The 22,856-nt window shown below is 43.1% G+C and overlaps 1 long non-coding RNA gene across 1 annotated transcript in view; it reads left to right on the top strand.

The window, feature by feature from the left end:
* LOC102164493 overlaps positions 3,452-22,856 on the top strand; it is a 35,599-nt gene continuing 16,194 nt past the window's right edge. The window contains exons 1-3 of the long non-coding RNA XR_001301648.2: positions 3,452-4,361; positions 4,448-4,750; positions 14,614-14,789. This is a non-coding gene — a long non-coding RNA (uncharacterized LOC102164493). The remainder of the gene's footprint in view (positions 4,362-4,447; positions 4,751-14,613; positions 14,790-22,856) is intronic.

The raw sequence follows: 22,856 nt of genomic DNA, 5'->3' as shown, positions 1-22,856 counted from the left end.
GGAAGAGATCAGCCCCTGCAGCTCAGCTTCTCTTGGGCCTTCATCCGGCCTCTGAATTTAAGGAGCCAGTTCACATGAGGGTCTTAGAATGACATTGGGAGTTGGGGCGGGCGGGGAGGGGGGGCACATTCAGGAACTGCTGATTTTCACAGTGCTGAACGGGACATGGGGACATGTGGGCTGTTGATTGAGCCCCCAGCCCCAGCAACTTGAACTTGGGATCTCAAATATCTGGTTGTCTGGATGGATGATGTTAGCTAGACACCTGTCAGATTGTACCTACTTGTGCTGGGGAAATACTACCAAAGTTTGCCTATTTTGTGGAGACAATCCCTGTATAAGTTCTGAGATAGCTGTGCTAGTTTTTTGTTTTTGTTTTTGTTTTTGTTTTTCCCTTGCATCCATGACATGGAGAAGTTCCTGGGCCAGGGATTGAACTTTCGCCACCGCAGTGACAATCCTGGATCCTTAACCTTCTGAGCCACCCAGGGAACTCTGCTGTGTTAGTTATTACAATAGTAAGGTACACAAAATCGCCAGTTTTGGAGTCCCCAAATGTTTAAATAACAGTAATTTCATGTGATTTAACCTGACATGGACTCCCAGTCCCCAAAGCTCCCTCGATCTCTCTCGCAGCAGGGTGTCCAGGATCTTGCAGGGGTGTGCAGCTGACATCCATTGTGGCTGTCCAGTGCCCATGTAGTTATTAAAAGTCTATTATTCACTGAGCATCTGACCACTTGGGTTGGATGTCGAGATGTGTAAGGCCCTTGACTTCAGGTTTCCTAAGCAATGACTTTAAGAAAAAATTAAAAAAAGGACTCAAGGCTTCTAACTGTTTACTTTGAAACATCAAGGCATTTGTGACATATCTTGAACCTCTACACTGTGTCCAAGTCTAATTATCTCAGATCTCAGACATGTAAGACTTAGTGTCTCGTTCTCTTGGGAAAAGCTTAGTGGGAGGATTGATTAAGCTCAGGTTCCTCAAAGGTTTATCAGCAGGTAGCTGGCTGTCTATGCCCAGGGGCTGAGGACAGGGTCCTGGGGTGTGCCATTGCAGTGCCTGGTAGGAAGAAACAGACTGAGGCTGGGGATTGGGTGAGAGTGTTTCTTTCTGGCAAGTGTAAGTCATCTCATTTACACAACCAGGCTGACATCTGAACCAACTTGGGGGGAGCAGATCACAACAGAATAATGTTTCTGGCTTTCCAGGAACCCTAGGTTTGGCCTCTGTTTCCTAGTCCCTTCTCCAACAGATGGTCCGATGTGATTTTTTTTTTTTTACCTCTGTGTGTTTAGGACTCATTCCTTTCCTGAAGTAGCTTTCCTTCCACCATTCACTGTTGAGATGTAACCCAGCCCCAAAGCCATGTCCTTCTCAGAGCCTCACAAGGCTGGTTCTACACCCGATGGCTCCTGGATCACATCAAAGCTGCACACAGGCTGCGTTCACTGGGTATTATGCACATTAGAACTTCCTTCTTCAGATTTTGCAATAACCTATATAGGGAAAGAATCTGAAAAAGAAAATATATATATACACACGCATATATATATAATATATGCCCAAATCCCTTTGCTATACACCTGAAACTAGCACAACCTTATAAATCAACTATACTTCAATTTAAAAAAGGTTAAAATATGAAAAAAATAAAAATAAAAAAAGGTAAAAATAAAAACTTCCTCCTTCCAAAGACTGAACCCATCAGGGGAAGAGGATTGATGGAGATAAACACTCGTTGAACTCATGTTTTGAATCGGATATTCCTGAGAGCTATCCGATCATTCACAGGGCAAATATTTATGTGCCAGGCATGTCCTGGGCACTGGAGATAGAATGAGAAGCAGGGCACAGTCTCTATTCTCAAAGAGACACTATTCCTCAGCCCCCCTTCCAATCTAGATCTTTCTTTCCATTCATGAGGCTTGGCTTCTAGGGAGGTTGTTCGCTAACCTCTCTCTCTTTTTGTAAGGTCACGTGAAAACACGCATACATATGGACTGAGAACTAGATACATTTGCTTCACTGTCAAATCCCTTCCTTCTCCAAATAAAGAATTGTAATCACTACTCTTCCACCTTGACCCCGATATACTCCAGGATAAAATACAAGAAACACAGAAACAAACAGAAATGAAAGAGCCCAGGGTAAATGTGCCTCTTTTCCCTTGTGACCGAAGACCGATGGACGGCTCCCAGGTCTCTGTGGATGTGGGTGTGTAATACCCACGATAACGCCAAGCATTTGTCACCGGGCTACCAAGGTGGTGCATACACAAGCCAGGCCACCTGTGTGGAGAAGCCTGCTTTATTTACCAGGCAGCATGTGCAGATATGGAGAGTCCAGACTGAACTCAGCGGCGAGCTCACGCTCAGATAAGCAAGGTCAGGCGGCCCTGGGGCTGGGGCAATTACACAAAAGGCAGCTCAAGGCGGCCCCGCAAATAGGTTGCCATTTGCTTCTTGCTTTCTTTTGGGCTCAGGGCCAATGCGTTTCAGGGAGAATTATATTGTAATATTCATTTGCCAAAAAAGAAAAAAAAAAAAAAAGAGCTAGGGCTTATTTTTTAGTGAGGATCAGCATCTTCTTCATGCAAAACATTTTGAATTTTACCACTCTGGGGCCTCATTTGTCCCTTTTAAGGTAAGTGGGTTTTAAAAAAAATTGTTGGTCTTTTGCTTATTTTTGCAACCATTCTGTGAAGTCTATTTTTTTGTGTGATTCACTGTTGCCTATAAGTAAGCAGTTCTTCTTCTCTCTCTCTCTTTTTTGGGGCCACATTTGCAGCATGTGGAAGTTTCCAGGCCAGGGATTGAACCTGTGCTATAGCAGTGATCCAAGAGGAGCCGTTGCAGTGACAACACTGGATCAGTAATTCCCACTGTGCCACAAGAGAACTCCAAGCAGGTTTTTTGTTTGTTTGTTTTTTTGTTTTTTGTTTTTTGTTTTTCCTTTTTAGGGCTGCACCTGCAGCATATGGGAGTTCCCAGGCTAGGGGTTGAATCAGAGTCGCGGCAGCAGGTCTTCGAGACAATCAGAGCAACTCAGAATCCGAGCCATGTCTTCGACCTATAACACAGCAAAGCTGGACCCTTAACCCACTGAGGGAGGCCAAGAATCGAACCCACATCCTCCTGGATAAACTGCTGAGCCAAACAGGGAACTCCAAGAAAGCAGTTCTTTTTTTTTGTTTATTTTTTCAGGGCCTCACCTGTGGCATATGGAGGTTTCCAAAGTCGAATCAGAGCTATACCTACTGGCCTATGCCACAGCCACAGTAATGCTAGACTCGAACCATGTCTGTGACCTACACCACAGCTCATGGCAACAGCGGATACTTAACCTTCTGAGTGAGGCCAGGGATGGAACCTGCATCCTTATGGATACTTGTCAGATTGGTTTCCTCTGAGCTGCAACGGGAACTCTCAGCAGTTTTTTTTTTTTTTTTCTTAAATGAGAATAATGTAACCGCTATATATGACCAGCTCTGTATGATGTATTCTATATGTCTTTCTGTCCACATACACTTTTGATTGAGGAAGTTTCCCAGAGAAGCTAATGGGAAATTAGCCTTTGGATGAAGATTTTTACAAAGAATTATGCATAGTAAATATAGTAATTCCTAATTTGTAAAAATGACTTTCAAATAAACAATTTAGCTATGTGTCTAAGGAGCAACTTCTTTAATTGCCCTGTGATAAACAACGAGTGAAACCCACATCTGGATCACAGACAGCAGTAAAATCTGTCAATAAAACCAATATCGCTATGCCTCACCAGCTCTGCTCACTTGTTGGACGGCTGAAAGCAGAATTTTAATGGGGAATTATTTGAAAGATATTTAGGCTTGCTGGAACACGTCTCGGCTTGTATGATATGATTTGGTGATTTTTTTTTTTTTTTTTTTTGATCCTTCAAAGCTACGCATTAAGGAGCAGAGCCCAATCAAAAATATTTAGGTGAAAAGTTTCCTCCTTTGAAGATGGAGGTGTCGGAAAGGAGGACCCAGCCAGGATTATCAGAGCTCGGATCAAATGTTGATTGTGCCTGTTTCTTGTGTAAGAACATTGCGTACTCTGGCCCGGTTTGATTACCATCTAATTAGGCTAAACTTCACTTGAAGTTGGTAAATACTTTCATCACGGTAGGGCTCTTGGCTTCCTTATGATGTTCATTATTATTAAACATTTTCTTCCATTCAATTTGCTGAACTCTTAATCTATTAGGTTATTTAAACATCACCCGGATTTGTATGGATGAGAATTACCACGATTTTCTACTCAAGGTGGGAGATTGAACATCCTTAAATTATCTTTCAGGAAGCCACAATCCAAGATGAAGACCCAGAGAGGAGGTAAGACTGCAGTGACTGTGGCCTCAAGCTGCCCTGCAGGCTGTTCCAGTGTCTTTCTGATAACAGGCCCTTTGTTTTCCTTTCAGTGCGAATCCTGCCCTTTCCACAGGAGCTTGGTGGGGCTGAAGGTCACAGTGGGCTGGCCTCTCCTTACTGCAGCAGCCAGGCACATGACTCAGAGTATCCCTTGGCATGGCTACAAGGATTGGTTCAGAAACGGGCACATGGACCAGTTTCAGCCAAACCCTGACGGCCTCCTCTGAAATGTTTCGGTTGGAGTTTGCCATTTTCTTCTGGAGTTGCTACACAGAGAGGCTGGGGCTGGCAGCCATGGAAGTCACCTTGGAGGGACACAGGCTGAAGAAGGAAGCCAAGCTAGATCAGAAGAGGTGAGGTATGGCAAAATGAAATCCTCAAGACATTATTTAGGTCCCGAAGCCAGGTGTGCCTGAAATCAGTGATTATTCTAGACTTTGCAGAAATATGGGATTGCCCTTTTTGCAAGGGCTAGTTTTGAGTTTTTGGGATTTGAAACACAGAGTCATGATTAATACAGAAGGTTACCTGTTGGATTAGGCAACATCCAAAACAGATGCACCTTGATTTCAAAGCCTAAGTAAAATTAGCAACAAATCCCACCAAAATAGGGATCGCATCTACTCAGTGGAAGATACAGTTTGGATAAAACAGTCCTGTAAAATTCAACAAAATACATTGATAGTTATTGTTAGAATCTCCAAAAAGCATTTTATACTACATTTCCACATAACTTCTGCTTCAGTAAACACTGTATTTTTATGGAGGGCATCCTCTTGATGAGAGATTCACTTGGTTTGTTGAGTTATGCATAAAGTGATATGGGGGGGAAAAGCACACTGCACAATAAAAGCAAACGAAAGCAGCCCCCTTTCCCACTTGGTGGTTATAAATACTGCCTCCAAATTGGCTGAATCTTGTCTCCGTTCTCTTCTGAGGATGTATTACTGCTGCTGGGCTTGATCCAAAGAACCCGTGCCCAGCTCTTTCTGATTTAATTCCCAAATTTTCTGATCTCACTGGCTGACCTTCACCTTCTAGGCTTGATTAACATTCGCACCTTCATCCTGTCTTCATTCTGTCATTTCTCAGCCCTGGTCTAGTTTGTGAGTCCCCCTTACGGCCACCCCCAAGCCATCGTGCTTCTGGGCTGGGCATGTTCAGTAACAGTTCCTTAGGTAAAACTCCTCCTGGATTGACCTGCCCTCTGGGATGCTTCCTTCTCTCACACTGACTTTGAGAAGTTCCCTGCTTCTCAAATCCTGCCTGTCATTTCTAGGCCATGTCTTCAGAGTCACTAAGGGAGCCTTCCCTACTTCGGCTTCTGAAGGCTAAAATCTTAGAGAGTCACTCCTTTGTCTCTTTCCTCCTTGGATAAAATGGTATCTCTGGGAGAATAACACAAGAAGTCTCATCATGCTGAATGTTGTGTCCATTCCACTGTCTCCCTGGTGTGTAGCAGCAATGGGGACTCGGGTGGCGTTAAGCCAGCTCCAGGGAGGCAGGGAGACTGATGTGTCTCAGACAATCAGGGCAATCTTTTCCCTCTGATCAGCACTTGGTTCAGAAACTCAGATTGCAGCATTCTGTGAATGACAGCTCAGGGGTAAATGGCATATGCCCTTCCAAACAGAGAGAAAAGAAGTCTTTTGATTCAAGGGCTGGGGAGAGCATCTTTCTCTGCATCCCTCATTGCCCCTCATTGGATGCAAACATGGAAGCATAGGGCCCTAACTGATTCATGTAGCCATCCTATAACCTCAGGGGAAAACATTCAGATGGAGCTGACACTGCATTGAGCAGAAAAGAGAGATAGAAAGAACTTGAGTGTTTCATGACACTGTCCAGTCCAAGGATCATCCAATCCTTATCAAGACTTCCAGAGAAGTAAGACATACGTTCTGTGTTAAAACCCTTAGATTTAAAACAGCTAATGTAACTAATACAATGGGTTTGCGAGTGTTCTTTTCTGGGATCAGGTTTTGAGTCCAGGAGAATAAATAGAGCTGGGAAGAAAGTAAAAGGAAAATAGTTCCCAGAAGAGGAACTGGAGAGGGTGGAATATAGAGAAATGTGCTGGAGCTCTATCTGTGTTGTCTGGAGATGTGATTACTTTTTCTCATTAATCAGGGATAAAGACTCTTTTTCTGTGATTTTCCTTGACGCCCTCTAGATCATGCTACACTGAAGGAGAGATCTGCCTAGTGTTTCTGGGCAAGGTTGCAGCCACAGGTCCAGCAAACAATAATAAGAGCTAATATTAACATTTATAAACCACATTCCACTGTGCAAAGGGCTGCTACTACTTGATTTCATAGGAACCTGAGACCAATTCCCTGGAGTGGATTTTTATCATCCACATTGTACAGATGAGACAACGAAGACTCAGGGAGATGAATTCAAGGGCACAGGACCACCTGGCTGGTGCAGGGAATCCAGGATGAAACGCTAGCATTCTGACTTAGGGGTTTCAGTGCTTCCACCACCCCACACTGCTGCTCTGCCATTCCACGTGGCCTCTGCATTCCCTGGCAGGCAGCCGCTTCCTCTAGATTTAGAATCAGCTTTCCCTGTTGGCATCTCTTAGGGAAGGCAGCCCCAGGGCTTTCCTTATCGGTTTGTGGTTGCTAGAATTCTCTTACCATGAAAAGGGCTTTATTTCTTGGCATCTAATCCCCTTCCTTATCTACTCCCTCTTCTCCAAGATTTCACTGGGCTTCCTGTTGGTCTTGAGTTATGAACACCCTGCGTTGACAACGGGAGTCAATTTCTGCCTTTGATTCTAAGGAGAATCCATGGAATGAATTCTACAAAATGGTAAATTGACTGGATCATTACCTCTTAAGTAAGTCCCAGGAAAGGTGATGAAATGATAGAAAAGTTATCCTTACTTTGAGCGGAGGGTGAATAAGCTCTTTGGTTTTTAGTAACACCCATGAGATGATGTCTCACCACAGATAGTAAGAAAGAAAAAAGAAGAAAAAAAATGAGAGACAGAAGGAGAAGCAAATATCTACACAAACATTGGGAGTCAAAGAGTATACAGAGGCAATAATTTTCTAACCTCTAAAATTTTTCTCTCATTTTTGAGTTAAATTAAGCATTGCTTGGTTGGCACAATTAGCCATTCTACAGAGGCTCTTGCGCACCCCCGAATGCATTAAATCAGTAATTTAAGTGATGGGCTGATGGAGTTAGCAGCTGACAAAATGGCAGATGTAATCAATAACCCACTGGCTCACAAAGCAGTTGATTTGCACTCCCAGTGCCTATTGTGTTTATTTGTTAATCTCCTGTACAGAGTATAGATAAATTACAAAATGGTATTGATCATTTCCTATAGTTTACTTTTCCTTCTCCCAGTAAGCCCTTACGAATTAAAATGGAAGTAAAGCTTAGGAATTAATAGGTCAAATTTTGTTTTAGTCATGTTTCCCAGGGCACAGTTGCATTTTTGATGGCCCAAATCCCTCCCTCCCTGCTTTAATGAGGCATGCAGTGGTTAATTGTTTCATTCTGTCTTTTTTTTTTTTTTTTTTTTTTGGCTACCCTGCGGCATATGGAGTTCCTGGGCCAGGGATCAGATCCGAGCCACATTTGCACCCTATACCACAGCTGGGGCAATGCGGGATCCTTAACCCACTGTGTCCGGTTGGGGATTGAAATTTGCCGTGGTGCTTCAGAGACGCCGCCGAGCCCACTGTGCCACATCAGGAGCTCCTCACTCTGTCCTATAAATATCATGCTTTAGCTAAAGTGAGACTTTAAGAGGGTCAGAAGCTGCCAATCAGGGACTCTTAGGACTTTCAATCATTTTGTCCCCGACTTCCATCCTTTTGGCGGCTTGTGAGTCTTTGAATCCCCTAACATGGGAGATTTGGGTACTGGGGTGTGTGTACTCAAGAAACTGATAGGATGAGTTTCATATGCACTTAAACTTTGTCTTTTATAACCAAGCGGCCGTCACTTTATTTTAAGCACTGACGAAAAAGAGGAGCTCTGAGAGGGAACATTTGACTCATCCTTATCTTTACTTGGAGGATAACAATCATCCTTGGAATCCAGGAAGATGACAATAAGCCACCTAACGGTGGATTCATTTGCTTAGCTTCATTAGTAGGACCGTGAGATTTCTTGAGAATAATTAAAATTTGGATTTGGCACAAAGCTTCATTGTTGAATGCAGAAGTTAATATAAGGAGGGATTGTAGATATGCTGGATGGGAGAGTTACAGTGTAGTTAAGGGTGGGAAAATATCTGCAAGGTTTATCCATATAACTTTTTAAAGTTGTCATATCAGTATTTTTGTGTAGTCAAAAATGTCCAAGAGAAAGACACCATGGCATGCTCGTCCTGGGTGGTGTTTCTCCGAGTCGATAGAGGGGAACTTGGTAACTGGAGAATCAGTTACCAATCATTCCGAATTTGCATTGACTTAACGAAGATTTTTAATGTCTTGTTTGCTCTTACTTTCTCTAGACTTCACAAGGATTCCGACCTCACAGTTTTGGTATGCATTTACATAGCATAGCTCAGTTGTCCAGGGGTTTTTCTTTTCTTTTCTTCTCTTTTCTTTTTCTACTTTCCATCCCATCCAAAGTGGAACTGAGATGAGGGATGAGGGCTGGCGAATATTAGGGAGTCATGGGTAGGTCAAGGAATATATGAGCAAGCCTTGTTGCAGCTTCATGCTATTTACAGCTTTTCTCTCTTAAGCTTTCTGATTGGTGTGTGTTTGGCAAGGGTGAGAGACAAAAGGAGGCCATCTTTCCAGTTCCAATTTCAGGGAGAGAAATATGCACAAGAGCTGCAGGACAGGGTCACTGTTATTTAGCACACAGCAGTAATGCTTTTATACCCAATAATCTCATTGAATCCTTTCAATAACTAGGAGAAAGGCAATATTATTGTATTTGATGGGTGAGGGAAAGGAGATGCAGAAAATTTAGGTAATGAGCTCACACTTGCACAGCTGGTGAATGAAAGTGTTGAGTTTAAATCCAGATTTATCTCCTGCTAAAGCCTGTGCTTTGGTTACTCTACTCTGCTGCTTTTTGGAAAGCAAGGTTTTGAGAAGGTAGAGGACAAGGTGGCCACTGGTTATGTGAGTCTTTCTACATTTGTCACATTCTCGTCATATACATCTTCTTCTTGCTTCTCCATCCACTACACTCAAGCAACAGCAACGGAGTGGAACCTAAAGAGATACCGGTTGTCCTGATTTAGAAGTAAAAGAAGCTAGTTTTTATTTTATTTTTTTTCTTTTTTTGGCTCATGGCATTCAGAATTTCCCAGACTAGGGATTGAACCTATGCCACAGCAATGGTAAAGCTGGATCCTTATCTGCTAGGCTACCAGGGAACTCCAAGCAGCTAGTCTTATAAATTTCAGAGTGCAATTCTTCCATGTTTCCGCATTCTGAACTCAGAGGCTCAGCTCTGTCCATCGAGCAAGTTATCAAGAAATCATTTAGATGGGATTTCCTGTGATATGTAGATAGATTTTAATTCAAAACTGGGGGGTACGAAAGACCCATTATCTTTTATTTGCATCTCAGTCTCTCTCTGTTGGTCTGATCCAGTGTTTTTCAAACCTTGGCATGAATAACCCTCATCCAAGGGTGAAGCAGTTGGTGTTCTTTGCTTGCAAGTAACAGAACTCTTTTCTGGCTACTGTAAACAACAAGGATTTAGGCAGCTTTCAGAACCCGAGGGAAGCTAGAGAACAGGGACAGAAAAAGGAGAGAGACAGACAGCTCTAGGGGTTTAAGGGGGAGGAACTGACTTTTTTCCCTCTACCCTCAAGACTGTGTTTTAAATTTACCTTGTCTTTAAATCCTAAGATATAAAAATAACCTATGTATAGTAGTCAGAATTCTAAGATGGGCCTTAAGAGTCCCACCCCTGTATACTAGTGTTCTCTAGTATAGAAATAGAATTGATAGGCCATATATATATTGATAATGTGTATATGACATATATATATATATATATGTAAATATATATAATATATATTTTGTCTTGTATTTCTGCCATAGACATTTTGCCGTGAGCCTTTTTGCCACAAACATCTTCATGGCATAATTAATTTGTCAGACAATTTTGCCGTAAAAGATAAAACAGCGGGTTGACCGTTTGGTTTCATTTCTCCATGGATGCAATACTCCCATTTGTAAATCACATAAATCTTAGTCCTTATAATAGTCTGTACAGAGATGAGAGGACACGGCAGTCTTAAAACAGTGGATGATAGCCACTCTGCATGAGGACTTGACAGAAAATACAGCGATAAACCTTACTGGAAATGTGAACGAGGAGACTGTCAAGTTTGATTGCACACCAGCTTGCAAATGCTTTGGTGATGTGAAGGCCCAGAGGGGAGCCCATATTTCCCATAGCGTTTGGAAAGTCTAGCAAGGGACATGAGACAACGTGCCAACGACAAAGAAGAGTGTAGGGGTCTTCCACTCACAGATAAGCGTCCTAGCATTTGGAAACTGATGCCCCACTTAATGAAGGAAGAAATTTTAGCAAAAAAAGAAAAAGTGTCATGCTGAGCCAGGAGACAAATTAGCAAGCCCCAAACAAACCAAACAAAAACCAGTATAAATACCATGAATGAAAGACTTGGAGGACGAATGCTTGGGAACCCCCACAAGGTAAAATTAATTATTTGCAGAGTCTTGCCGCAGATCTACACACATTTTAAATGTATTCGAATATTTTATATTTTGCAAGAAAAGCTTTTTAGCGTTGTTATTCATTTCTCATGTTTCATGTTTATGTCCATGTGCATGTCCCTTTCAATTTTTTTGTGGTTTTATGTTTCTTGGAAAAATTGCCTTATGGACAATTAGTTACGTGGTAAAACTGTAAAGTCTTTTAAACGTTGTTATTTCTTTTTCATGCTTCGTTATGTCCTTTTTAATGCCCCTCTTTTTTGGTTACTGTTATTTTATCTTTTAGGGCAAAACTGTCTTAACAGGCCATCACTTATGTGGTGAAAATATTTGTGGCGAAAACGCTTGTGGCAAAGATATTCACAGTAAAAGTATCTAGAACCTGAATGTGTATCCACATATACACACACAGACAGACAGACACACAAAGGACTTATTATAAGAGTTTGGTCCACATGATTAGGAGCAGAGAAATTGCACCATCTGATGTTCCAAAGCTGAGGTCAAGGAAAGCCGGTGCTGTACTTTCAGTCCAAACCCGAAGGTTCAAGAGCCAGAAGCACCATGTCCTAGGTCAAGAGAGAGCAGATTCACCCTTCCTCAGCCTTTCTGTTCTGTTCAGGCCCTCAACAGGTTGGGTAATGCCTGCTTGCCATGATGAGAGTAAACAAGTCTACCATTCAATTACTTAACTCCTCTGCAAACCCTCTCACAGATACAAGCACAAATGATGTTTTACCGGCTTCCTGGGTACGCTTTAGCACAGTCAAGTTGACACGTAAAATTTGCCATCACATCCTGGTGTACACATCCCATATAATCCTTTCCCCCACACTCAGGGTGAGATTATGAATATGATGGAATATTACTGGCAAGATCAGGTTACTAAGCTGTTGTCTTTGCGTTCATCCAAAGAGGGGATTATCCTAGGTTTGTCTGATCTAATCAGCTGAGCTCTAAAAAGAGGGCTAAGCTTTTCCTGGGGTGAGAGAGTCTATAAGAAAAAGCTTCTCTTGGTGACCTTGAAGCTGAAAACCACCGTGGACAAGGCCATGTGGCAGGGAGCTGTGGGTACCTCCAAGAGCTGAGAGGGACCTTAAGCAATAGCCAGCCAGAAGGTGGGACCTCAGTCCTGTAGCTGCAAGGAGCTGAATTCTGAAATCAAGCTAGCTTGGAAGAGGACCAAAGCCTTATTGCAGCCCCAGTGGACTCCTTGAGTTTGGCCCATGAGAGCCCAAGGAGAGAATTCAGCCACACAAGGTCTGGAATTTTAACCTACAGAACTGTTGAGATAATTAATGGATATTGTTTTATGCTGTCCAATTTGCGGTAATTTTTTACAGAACAATAGAAAATAAATACATGCCATCAATTTGCTGATAACTCTAAAATTTGTATTTCCAGTCCAGGCCTCTCTCCTGAGCTTTAGTATAATATCCAACCACCTACTTAACGTCTCTACTTCCATGTCTAGTAGACGTTGCCGACTGAACATGGGGTCTCCCCATGGGGCTCCCCATCTTCCCTTTCTCCTAACTCACTTTTCCTACAGCCATTTTACATAAAAAATGACAACGCTATACTTCCAGCTGCTTAACCCAAAAGCTTTGACTCATGTTTCATGGTCTGTCCATTGGTTTGAAACTTTGACTCTACTTTCAAAATACTTCCAGAATTAACCACTTCTCACTAATGCCTTTGCTCTCACTTTGATCTATGCCATCGGTGTATTTCACATGGACTAGTGCAAATAGCCTCCAACTGGCCTCCCGGATTTTATCCTGGCTCTCTTACAGTCTATTTTTAATATACCAACCAGAGTGAGGTTGTTACATGAAAGCTCAGTCACTCATCTGCTTAGAACCTTCGATGTCTCTCTGGTAGACCAAGTCATTAGTCCCAATTCTCCATCTCTTCCTTTGCCATATGACTTTGCAGTCCCTCTCACTAGAGGGGAAGCAGGTTGCCCCATTCTTTGATTTATGTTTGGCCATGAACTTGATTTGGGCTGGTAGATAGAAGTGGAGAGAGGTGTGCAGAAGTGACAAGTCTCAGTCCTTAAAAGGCCTGAGTTGTCGTGTGTTTCCACTTGCCCTCTGCACCCTGCTGTCACTGTGAGAACATGCTTGGCTGGTCCAATTGTTCAAGGAGGATGAGAGACACTTGGAGCAGAGAGGGGCCCAACCTGCCACTTCATGCTCTCCAGGTGAGCCCAGCTAGATATGGTTGGTTCTGTGCCAACCAGTAGGCATGTGGGCAAAGGAAATGCTTATAGCATGCTCAAGATTGCTACTTATTAGAGAAATGTGAATCAAAACTACAATGAGGTACCACCTTAGGCTGGTCAGAATGCCATATATAAGTCTACATATAACAAAGGCTGGAGAGGGTGTGGAGAAAGGGAACCCTCCTACACTGTTGGTAGGGGTGTAAATTGGAACAACGCTATGGAAAACAGTATGGAGATTCCTCAGAAAACTAAATATCGAACTGCAATATTATCCGGCAATCCCACTCCTGGCCATATATCTGGAGAAAACTATAATTCAGAAAGATGCATTCATAGCAGCACTATTCCCAATAGTCAAGACATGGAAACAACCTAAATGTCCATCGACAGATGAATGGATGAAGATGTGGGACATATGTACAAACTATTCAGCAATAAAAAAAGAAGGACATAATGCCATTCACAGCAATATGGATGCAAGTAGAGATTCTCATACTAAGTAAAGTAAGTCAGAAATAGAAAGACAAATATCATATGATATCCTTATATTTGGGATCTATAATGTGGTACAAATGAACCTCCCTACAGAACAGAAACAGACTCACAGGCATGCAGACCATGGTTGCCAAGGGGGAGCGGGGAGGAAGTGGGAGTGTGGGGTTAGTAGATGAAAACTATTACTTCGAGAATGGATAAACAACAAGGTCCTACTGTATAGCACAGGGACTGTATCCAATCTCCCAGGACAGACTGTGATGGAAAATAATATAAAAAAAGAATGTGTGTATGTATGACTGAGTCACTTTGCTGTATAGCAGAAATTGGCACAACATTGTAAATCAACCATGCTCTCATAAAAAATACATAATTTTTTTTTAAAAAAAGAAATGCTTATAGCATGCCACAGAAAATCTGTGGTTGTTTCTTTCCATGCAATAGCTAATCGAGACAGGCTCAGAAGAGAAGCCAAGGTACTTCTCAGGGCCCACAAAGCTCTATGCATTCTTGGCCCACCATAGCCCCAGCCTCTTCCTACCAGGCTCCGCTCACTTGCTGTACGCTCTACGCCAGTTGCATGAGCCTCTTTGCTTATCTTTGACCTTGCTGGGCTCACTTCCACTCAGACCTTTTCATTCCTTTTCTTTGAGGGTCTCACGGTCTCATGGCCTGCCCCCCCTGCACGCCCCCCGCCCCGCACCCCGCGCGCCTTTGGGTTTTCACACAAACATCACCTTCTCAGTGAGAACTGTTTGTAATTGCAACCTCATTGAGCCCTGGACCTTCCCCCTGATCTTTTCTCCACCAGAGCTCACATCTTATACTGAGGATGTGACAGGCCCCAGGACCTGACGGAACCACGCAAATGTGGGAAAGAGCATTTGAAGTGACAGACACCAAGCACCTGCCCCGTTTTTGGAAAGCAGATTGTAAGTTGGAAATTGTCTGCACTTTCAAGGAAGGAAAAATTCGCAGTCTTTCCAGGTACTGTGACTCAACGTTTAATAGCTTGACTTCCTTCTTTACCAATCTTCTTTCCATTTGGAGCTAACACCAACTTAGGATGTTGATCGTGAAGCTGGCATGGGACCTTTGATGTGTACAGTAAGAAGCACTTGTCCCCTGTGTTCCGTAAACTTTTATCAGCATGCTTTTACCAACGGCTTGGTCACTCAATTATTCATCTTCAACACTTTCTGTTCAGTGGGAGTAAATGTACTGAGAGCTCTTTATAGATAGTTGTTATTTAAATTCACTCCTTTATTCTGCATTTTGATAATGTGTTTATTGACTTATCTCACCTACTGTCATTAGTTTAAGGCATTTAATGTTTTACTTAAAATTTTGTTATAAGTATTTCTTTTCATTTTGTCTTTTGTCTTTTTAGGGCCGCAGCCACGGCATATGGAGGTTCCCAGGCTAGGGGTCCAATTGGAGCTACAGCTGTCAGCCTACACCACAGCCACAGCAGTGTGGGATCCGAGCCGTGTCTGCGACCTACACCACAGCTCACGGCAATGCCAGATCTTTAACACACTGAGTGAGGCCAGGGATCGAACCGGAGACCTCATGGTTCCTAGTTGGATTCGTTAACCTCTGCGCCACAATGGAAACTTCAGTATTTCTAAGTCCTAGAAATTAGGTTTGAAGGGTCAGAGTATTTGAATCATGATAATAGCAGCAGCAGCAGAAGTACTAATAATAATAATCATAAAAAACTTAGAAACATCCATTTTTGAGAATTTACTATGTGCTATAGATAGTGCTATTCTTCCCTTTAAGTTTTCAAGTCGCTGATTCTTCTCATGCGGTTTATTTTTGGATTTAGGGAGTACAAGGGTTTTTTTTGTTTTGTTTTTGTTTTTAAATAGTTTGCATCTGCGAATCCCAAACTCCCAATTCTTCCCTCCTCAGCCCCTCTCCCGTTTGGTAACCACAAGTCTATTCTCTATGTCTGTGAGTCTGTTTCTGTTTTGCAGATAGGTTCATTCATCTTTTAGATTCCACATATAAGTGATATCTTGTGATATCTATCTTTTCTCTCTCTGACTTTCTTCATCTAGTATGAGAATCTCTAGGCCCATCCATTTTGCCATAAATGGCATTATATCATTCTTTTTTATGGCTGAGTAGCATTCCATTGTATATATGTAGCACTTTTTTTTTTTTTAGGGCTGCACCCACAACATATGGAAGTTCCCAGGCTAGGGGTTGTATCGGAGCCATAGCCAGCCTATGCCACAGCCACAGCAAGGTCAGATTCTTAACCCACTGAATGAAGCCAGGAATTGAATCCAAATTCTCGTGGATACCAGTCAGGTTCATTACTGCTGAGCCACAACGGGAACTTCAACGTACCACATCTTTATCCATTTGTCTGTTAATAGACATTTAGGTTGTTTCCATGCCGTGACTATCGTAAATAGTGCTGTTACAAACATTGGGGTGCATGTATCTTTTTGAATTAGAGTTTTGTCTGGATAGATGCCCAAGAGTCAGATTGCTGGACCGTATGATAGCTCCACCTTTGGTTGCTAAGGAACCTCCATACCGTTTTCCAGAGTTGCTGCACAAATTTACATTTCCACCAATAGTGTAGGATGTTTATGTTTTCTTCAGGAGTGCAGACTTTAAAATCATATGAATGTGGTGTGAATCCCACCTTGACCACTTAACTGGCTGTGTGCTATTGGGCCGGTTACTTAACCTCTCTGCAAAGTGACGATTGCAGTCTCTATTTCCTAGGATTTTTGAGAAACTAAAGTTAAATGCAATGGTATATGTAAAACACTAGATGTGAAGTCAAATAGTCCTCATGATAGATGGTAGCTCTTAGGAATGATATAAAATATTGCATGTTACACATAGTAAAACATGTGTGTGAATATTATCTGTGTGAATAATCAGAGGGGTGGAGGGACTATGGAAAACTCCTACCCCTCAGGGCTCAAAGAGACCACACACATGTTTTGATGATGACTGATCATCACTATTTGATAATTATTAGTAAATGAGAACATTAGAAAGATTTACAAAGCCTCTGCCTTTGACCACATCCCTGAATCTAAGACGGGCACACCATCTATTGCTGCTTCTAAACACTTTTTTACTGTCATCACTGAGGTTTTGGTCTTTGAGTTGTGCAAGTACCATCCATAAAAAGCAGAGTTCATGGGAGATGGAGGTTGGAAGACAGGAGAGACACCCTTTAAAAAAATCACTTGCCCAAGATCATTATAGACACTAGAGAGTGATGCAGGAAAATTAGCATCATAATCTATGGAAGGAGAAGGCATGGTGATGATTTTCCCATAAGAAATACATCCATTTTGGAATTCTCAGGAATTTACGACTTTCTCTACCATGAGAGTCAACACAGTTTGGACTTACTGACTCATTGTCTCTGGAGTCTTTTCCTCTGAATTTTAAACCAAGAAAAAAAAAGGGGGTGGGAGAGAGATAAAGAGGGGTGGAAGAAATGCAAGGCCAAGAGGGAAAACAAAGAGGAAAAAAAAATGAGAGGGAAAGAAAAGGAAAGAGAGAGGTGGGGAAAGAAGTCAGTGTGCTGTTACACTGTTATATTTTATGTTGTTCCAACTGAGTGAAGTGAAAGTTGAAAATATTCTGATGATTCAGACATCCTTGAAAATACCCTATAAAATTTGAGTGGTTTTCTCCCCCAGTCTGGACGCATCTTATTAACCTAACTGCAAGTGTTTATTGAGTATTTGCTGTGTGTCTGAATTTGCCAGGTGCCGGGGTGACAGGTTGGGCTTATCAATGGCTCAATGTCTGCTCCCTTAGTGCCTGTGGTCTCACTGGGGATTTAAAACAATTAGGAAATTAGACAGCTTACAATCAAGAAATTAAACTGATAAGAAAGGTAGTTTGTTTTAGCTGCACAGGCTTTTGAGAAGAGAGAGAGAGAAAAGAAAAAAAAAAAGAGTGGCCTAATTAAATATCCTTGGGAAGTTCTGGGACCTGTTGCTTCTAGGAGGATCACTGTGTATTCTTGTATTAAGCTTCCCTCTTACACTAAAGGAACTGTCCAGCCCAGGTTTCCTAAGGGCTGGAGCTGCCTAGGCTGTGTGTGGGGAGCTTATTATTGAGTGTGAACCCAGCAAAGGGCAAAGGGGAGTGAGGCTGGAAGGAAGGAGAGGAAGCCAAGCGTGTGTTACTGTCTGAGTTTCCACCACAAAGGCCACCTGTCAACCATGTGGGGCTTTCTGCTGGAAAATGAAAGCAAATCATGAGAAAGTTGGGTGAGAAGTTGAGAAAGAAATCTTGGGAGCATCGTTTCAGCTGATGCGTGGAGTCCTACCAAGTGTGTCTCAAAATTGTCTACCTAGAGGATAAAAAAGAGAACATTGATCCACTGGCTCCTGAACTGCCTTGGTCAAGGACAACTTCTGTGTGGTGACTCACCACACCCTGGGGTACACATACGTGATAGCTGGGCAGTTTCCATGGGAGAACTGGGCTGCAGGGTCAGAGCCACTCTGAGGTGGGAAACGAGAGGCTCCAGGCAGTGGACCGAAGTGAGGCACCACTTAACTGGCCCCTGTGTCAACCTGGTTTAAATCTTATGGAATTGGACTCCACGGTCAGTGGCTGGAGGAAGTGATGTGCATACAAGTGCTGGCCAATCCAGACACCCGTTGAAGCTTTAAATATTCTTGTTATCTGCCAGCTGGTGGGATTACTATTATTCTGTTGACTATTGGAAAATATAGGGATGCTTTCTGTGAGCGATAGGTATCAGAGTTGGTCTATCATCCGATATAGCTCTATCCAGGGGCTCAAATTAATGTTTCTAAAATCTCTGTTTTTCTCAACTTTGGCCCTACTCTGCTGTGCTTTGGTTTCCTTTTCCAGCGGGCTCTTTTTCCACATGGTAGGAAAAATGAACCATGGTAGCTTTCACTCGTTCACCTGTCTTCCTCTTCCCTTGCTCTCGGCACACAAGCAGACAATTTTTCCCAGCCTTACCTGTGATTAGACGTGACCACGTGATGGGCCCCGGATCATGGAAAGTGGGCAGAGTGATGCCTGCCACCATCCCTCAGGAATATTTGCTGTCTTTCTTTCTCCAGCTGCCAGTAGGCTGCAGGGGATCCAGTGAGAACTCCATGGCCCTGGGATGGAGCGAACCTGGGTTTCCAAGTCACTGCATAGAAGGTCACCTATCATGTACCCACCCTGGAGTGTTAGGAAGAACACTTCTGTTGTGTTTTAACCTACTGAAATTTTGGTGTGTTTTTGTTTTTGTTTTTGTTTTGCTGCAGTAGTTATCCTCCCTTTATACCCTCTCATAATCCATGTGTCTCCACCAATTCTAGAAAGAATTCTCATGATCTCAACAAGGGCTTTTTTTTTTTTTTTTTTTTTTTTTTTTTTTGCTTTTTAGGGATGCAGCCACAGCATATGGAAGTTCCAAGGCCAGGGGTTGAATCAGAGCTGCAGCTGCTGGCCTAAGCCACAGCCATAGCAACACCAGATCTGAGCCACATCTACAACCTACAATACAGCTCATGGCAGTGCTCGATCCCTAACCCACTGAGCAAGGCCATGCATAGAACTCATGTCCTCATGGATACTAGTTGGGTTCATTTCTGCTGAGCCATGATGGGAACTCCACCTCCAGCTATTTGACAACATACTGGACTAATGGAAGTTTCCATGAGGTGAGGAGCAAGTGGAGACAATTGATTCCCCTCCAGAAACAGATGGAATGGGACCAAATCATTTGTAAAGTGAAGAGAGAAGAGACAGGGAAAAAAAAAAAAAAAGATGCCATGGCAGTAGTTACAGGATCAAACAGCAGCATCATGTTCTGGGCTTGGATTTACCATAACTTGTGTGCAACCTTGGGCATGTGGCTTACCTATTCTAGGGCTTGGTTGCTTCCTTGGTACAATGCAAGAGTGGGGTGAGGAGTTCCCGTTGTGGTGCCACAGAAATGAATCCAACTAGGAATCATGAGGTTGCGGGTTCAATCCCTGGCCTTGCTCAGTGGGTTAAGGATCAGGCTTTGCTGTGGGCTTTGGTGTAGGCCGGCCACTACAGCTCCAATTAGACCCCTAGCCTGGGAACCTCCATGGGTAGGGCCCTGAAAAGACCAAAAAAAAAAAAAAAAAAAAAAAAAGTGGGATGAGATGGTTTCTAATGCTTCTTTCAGCTTTGAGAGTATTTTGGCAATCAAATGATAAGAAATTAAGCTGGAGAGGTTCTACTCTTTTCGATGTGGATTGAGTGACACTGTAGAGGTCCTTCTGCTTCCTCATTTTCATAGGTGCTGTGGGAATCATGGGCTGCTGCCATTCATCCTTGGCACTTCCTTTAACTATGTTGATGATCTAAGTGAGAGCCTTGTATGTTGTGGGTCCAGAAGGTGTAGGTTACTTTCACGCAGTGAAGAAAGAACACACAGGCAGCTTTCCCACTATTCTACACACACAGGTGCAGGCTACCTGCCAATGTGTTTCATGCTTGGGCAGGAATGTTTTGAAAGAAGGATGCGAGGAAGTTCTAGGGACAGGTTAGTCTCCCCGGTGGTCCTGTCTCTTCGATCTGAATTTTTCTTCCTAAGCAGAGAGTATGGTGAGGGAAATACTTGTCCTGCCCACTTGATAGATAATTAGTCAAAAAGGGCATTGAATACAGATTTAGAAATGGCAGAGGCAGGTCAGATCCAAGGCTGGCAGCCATGTGCAGAGGCCACATGGGCAGAATTGAGAACAGAAGGGATCTAGCGAGAAGATGCTGAAGCAAAGCAAGCATTTCTAGGAGCAGGGGGCAAGGCAGTGATAGGTGGCATTTATAAGATTTTACAGGGAAAATGGAAAAGGACAAGAATAAACAGTAATAACTATATGCTGAGTCACTTGGAGGTATCCAAAAGTTCTCAGTCACCTCCATAAGAACATGTTGGAATGTAACAGAAGGGGGAAAGGGGGAGAAAGAATCAGCACAGACAATTTTGAGATGCAGACTTAGCTGATCTTGACTAGACGACCTTTATTTCTCTGAGAAGAGACTTTTGGTCACAAATAATATGGTTGTATTTTCAAAGTGAATTCTTTAATTACGTATGCTAATTTTCCTCAGATTAATCTGTTTCGGGGCAAGTCCTTCTTAAGGATCCTAATCAGATATCTTTTTCTATATTAGGGGGTCCTACTTAGAATCTGAGCTGATGTCTTTGCATATTAGGAAGACTAATACTGTAGGGCTCAGATGTCTTGTCATGAGAGACTAAGCTGTGTCCAGGGAGAAGGATGCCCTGGAGAAAAAATCTGGGCTCACATTCTAGTTCCAATAGAAAATGACTCAGTGTTCTTGAGGACAAGGTTAGCCTATGGAAACAATTGCCTTGGTGACAGACCTTATGGTGACAGACCTTATAAATGCACATTTGAGTGGATGGAGGATGTAAAACCAAAACCACGGGGAAAATGGCATTCACTAAAAATGTCCACGGCAGGATTTTCCTGATGTCCTAGTGGTTAAAGATTCAGCATTGGCACTGCTGTGGCATAATTCAATCCCTGGCCCAGGAACTTCTACATGTGATGGACACAGACAACAACTTTAAAAAAATGTCTAGGACATTCCTTCCTCCTTTGACCCAATAAGTATTTGTTGAACACTTGCTCTGTACTAGTAGGGTCGCTTTTCCCTGGGGTATAGTGATGGATTCTGCCCTGGATGAATTCAAGGTGGTACCAACCACTGATGAATACGGCAAGCCAAATGATGTCAGCTAGTGATAAGGAAATAATGAAATGGAGAAAAATTAGGGGCTTGGAGGGGCAGGATTTTATAGTTAAGCCTGAAAGATGGCAAGGAACCAGCCATCAAGGAGTATTTCCAACAGTGGGAAGAACAGTTGCAAAGGCCCTGAGGAGAGAAGCAATCGGCATGTTCTGTAACCTGAAAGGAGGCCAGAGTGACTGAAGCATAATGACCAGGGTTGGGGAGACAGGAAGTGAAGTGGTCATTTGGAGCAGAGTTTCTCAGCCACAGTGCTATTATTGTCTTTCGGGACCGGAAAATTCTCTGTTGTTGGAGGTTATCCCATGCATTGTAAGATATTTTGCAGCATCCCTGGCCTCTACCCACTAGATGCCAGTAGTATCCTCCCACCCACCCCACAGTTGTGACAGCCAAAAATGTCTCTAGACATTGCTACATGTGTCTGGGGGTTAAGAACCAAAAGGGAAGTGGAACATTAAGGAGGGCCACCAGGATGTGAAGTGAAAGAGGAGAAGGGCATGTGTCTACTGGCTGGGCGGTGGTACCCAAATATTTGGTCAAATGCTATCCTGGATGTTTCTGTGAAGGTATTTTTTTTGACAAGGTTAATATTTATGATTAGCCTTGAATAAAGTATATTACCCTCCCTAACATGCATGGGCCACATCCAATCAGCTGAAGATCTTAAGAGAAGAAAGGCTGACCTTTCTCCCAGCTGCCTTTGGACTTGATCTGCAACATCAACTCTTCCCTGGGTCTCCAAGCTCATGGACTTGCCCTGCAGATTTTCGACTCTGCAGGCTACACCATGCACATACTCATGGGATCCAGTGTCTTATCAGTGCCACTGCCTGGGGAGGTGGGTTGGGGGCTGGGAGCAACGGGATGAGTGGTTAGAGCCCAACTAATAGCTTTGAGACGAACATAGAGAACAGATGCTTTGTCAGGGAGGGCCAGTTTTTGTGGTGGGGCCAGAGCAGGCAAGCAAGGTGGTAACAGAGGCTCACAGAGAGCTGGTAAAAGATAGTCACATAGAGGTGGGGCAGAGGTCTTGTCCATGGTGCCCAGGAGGTCACCCCTTGGCGGGGTACTTCTACTAATGGGCAGGCAGGGCTTTGAGGAAGGTTGGCGACGACGTCAGAGGAAGTGACAGTAGAGGAAATACAACCACTGCTATTTTGTGATGGTATTTTAACTCCCAGGCTAGTGTGGGGGAACTGGAAATGCAGATACAGATGAACTACCTCTCCTTAGGTGTAACTTGTTGCCTGGTGGTCTCAAAACAGTGCACAGATC

Source organism: Sus scrofa, chromosome 15 (genome assembly GCF_000003025.6).
Source record: "Sus scrofa isolate TJ Tabasco breed Duroc chromosome 15, Sscrofa11.1, whole genome shotgun sequence".
NCBI classification, from domain to species: Eukaryota; Metazoa; Chordata; class Mammalia; order Artiodactyla; family Suidae; genus Sus; species Sus scrofa.
Note: the sequence above shows the minus strand (reverse complement) of the source record. Positions and strands in the feature narration are given on the sequence as shown.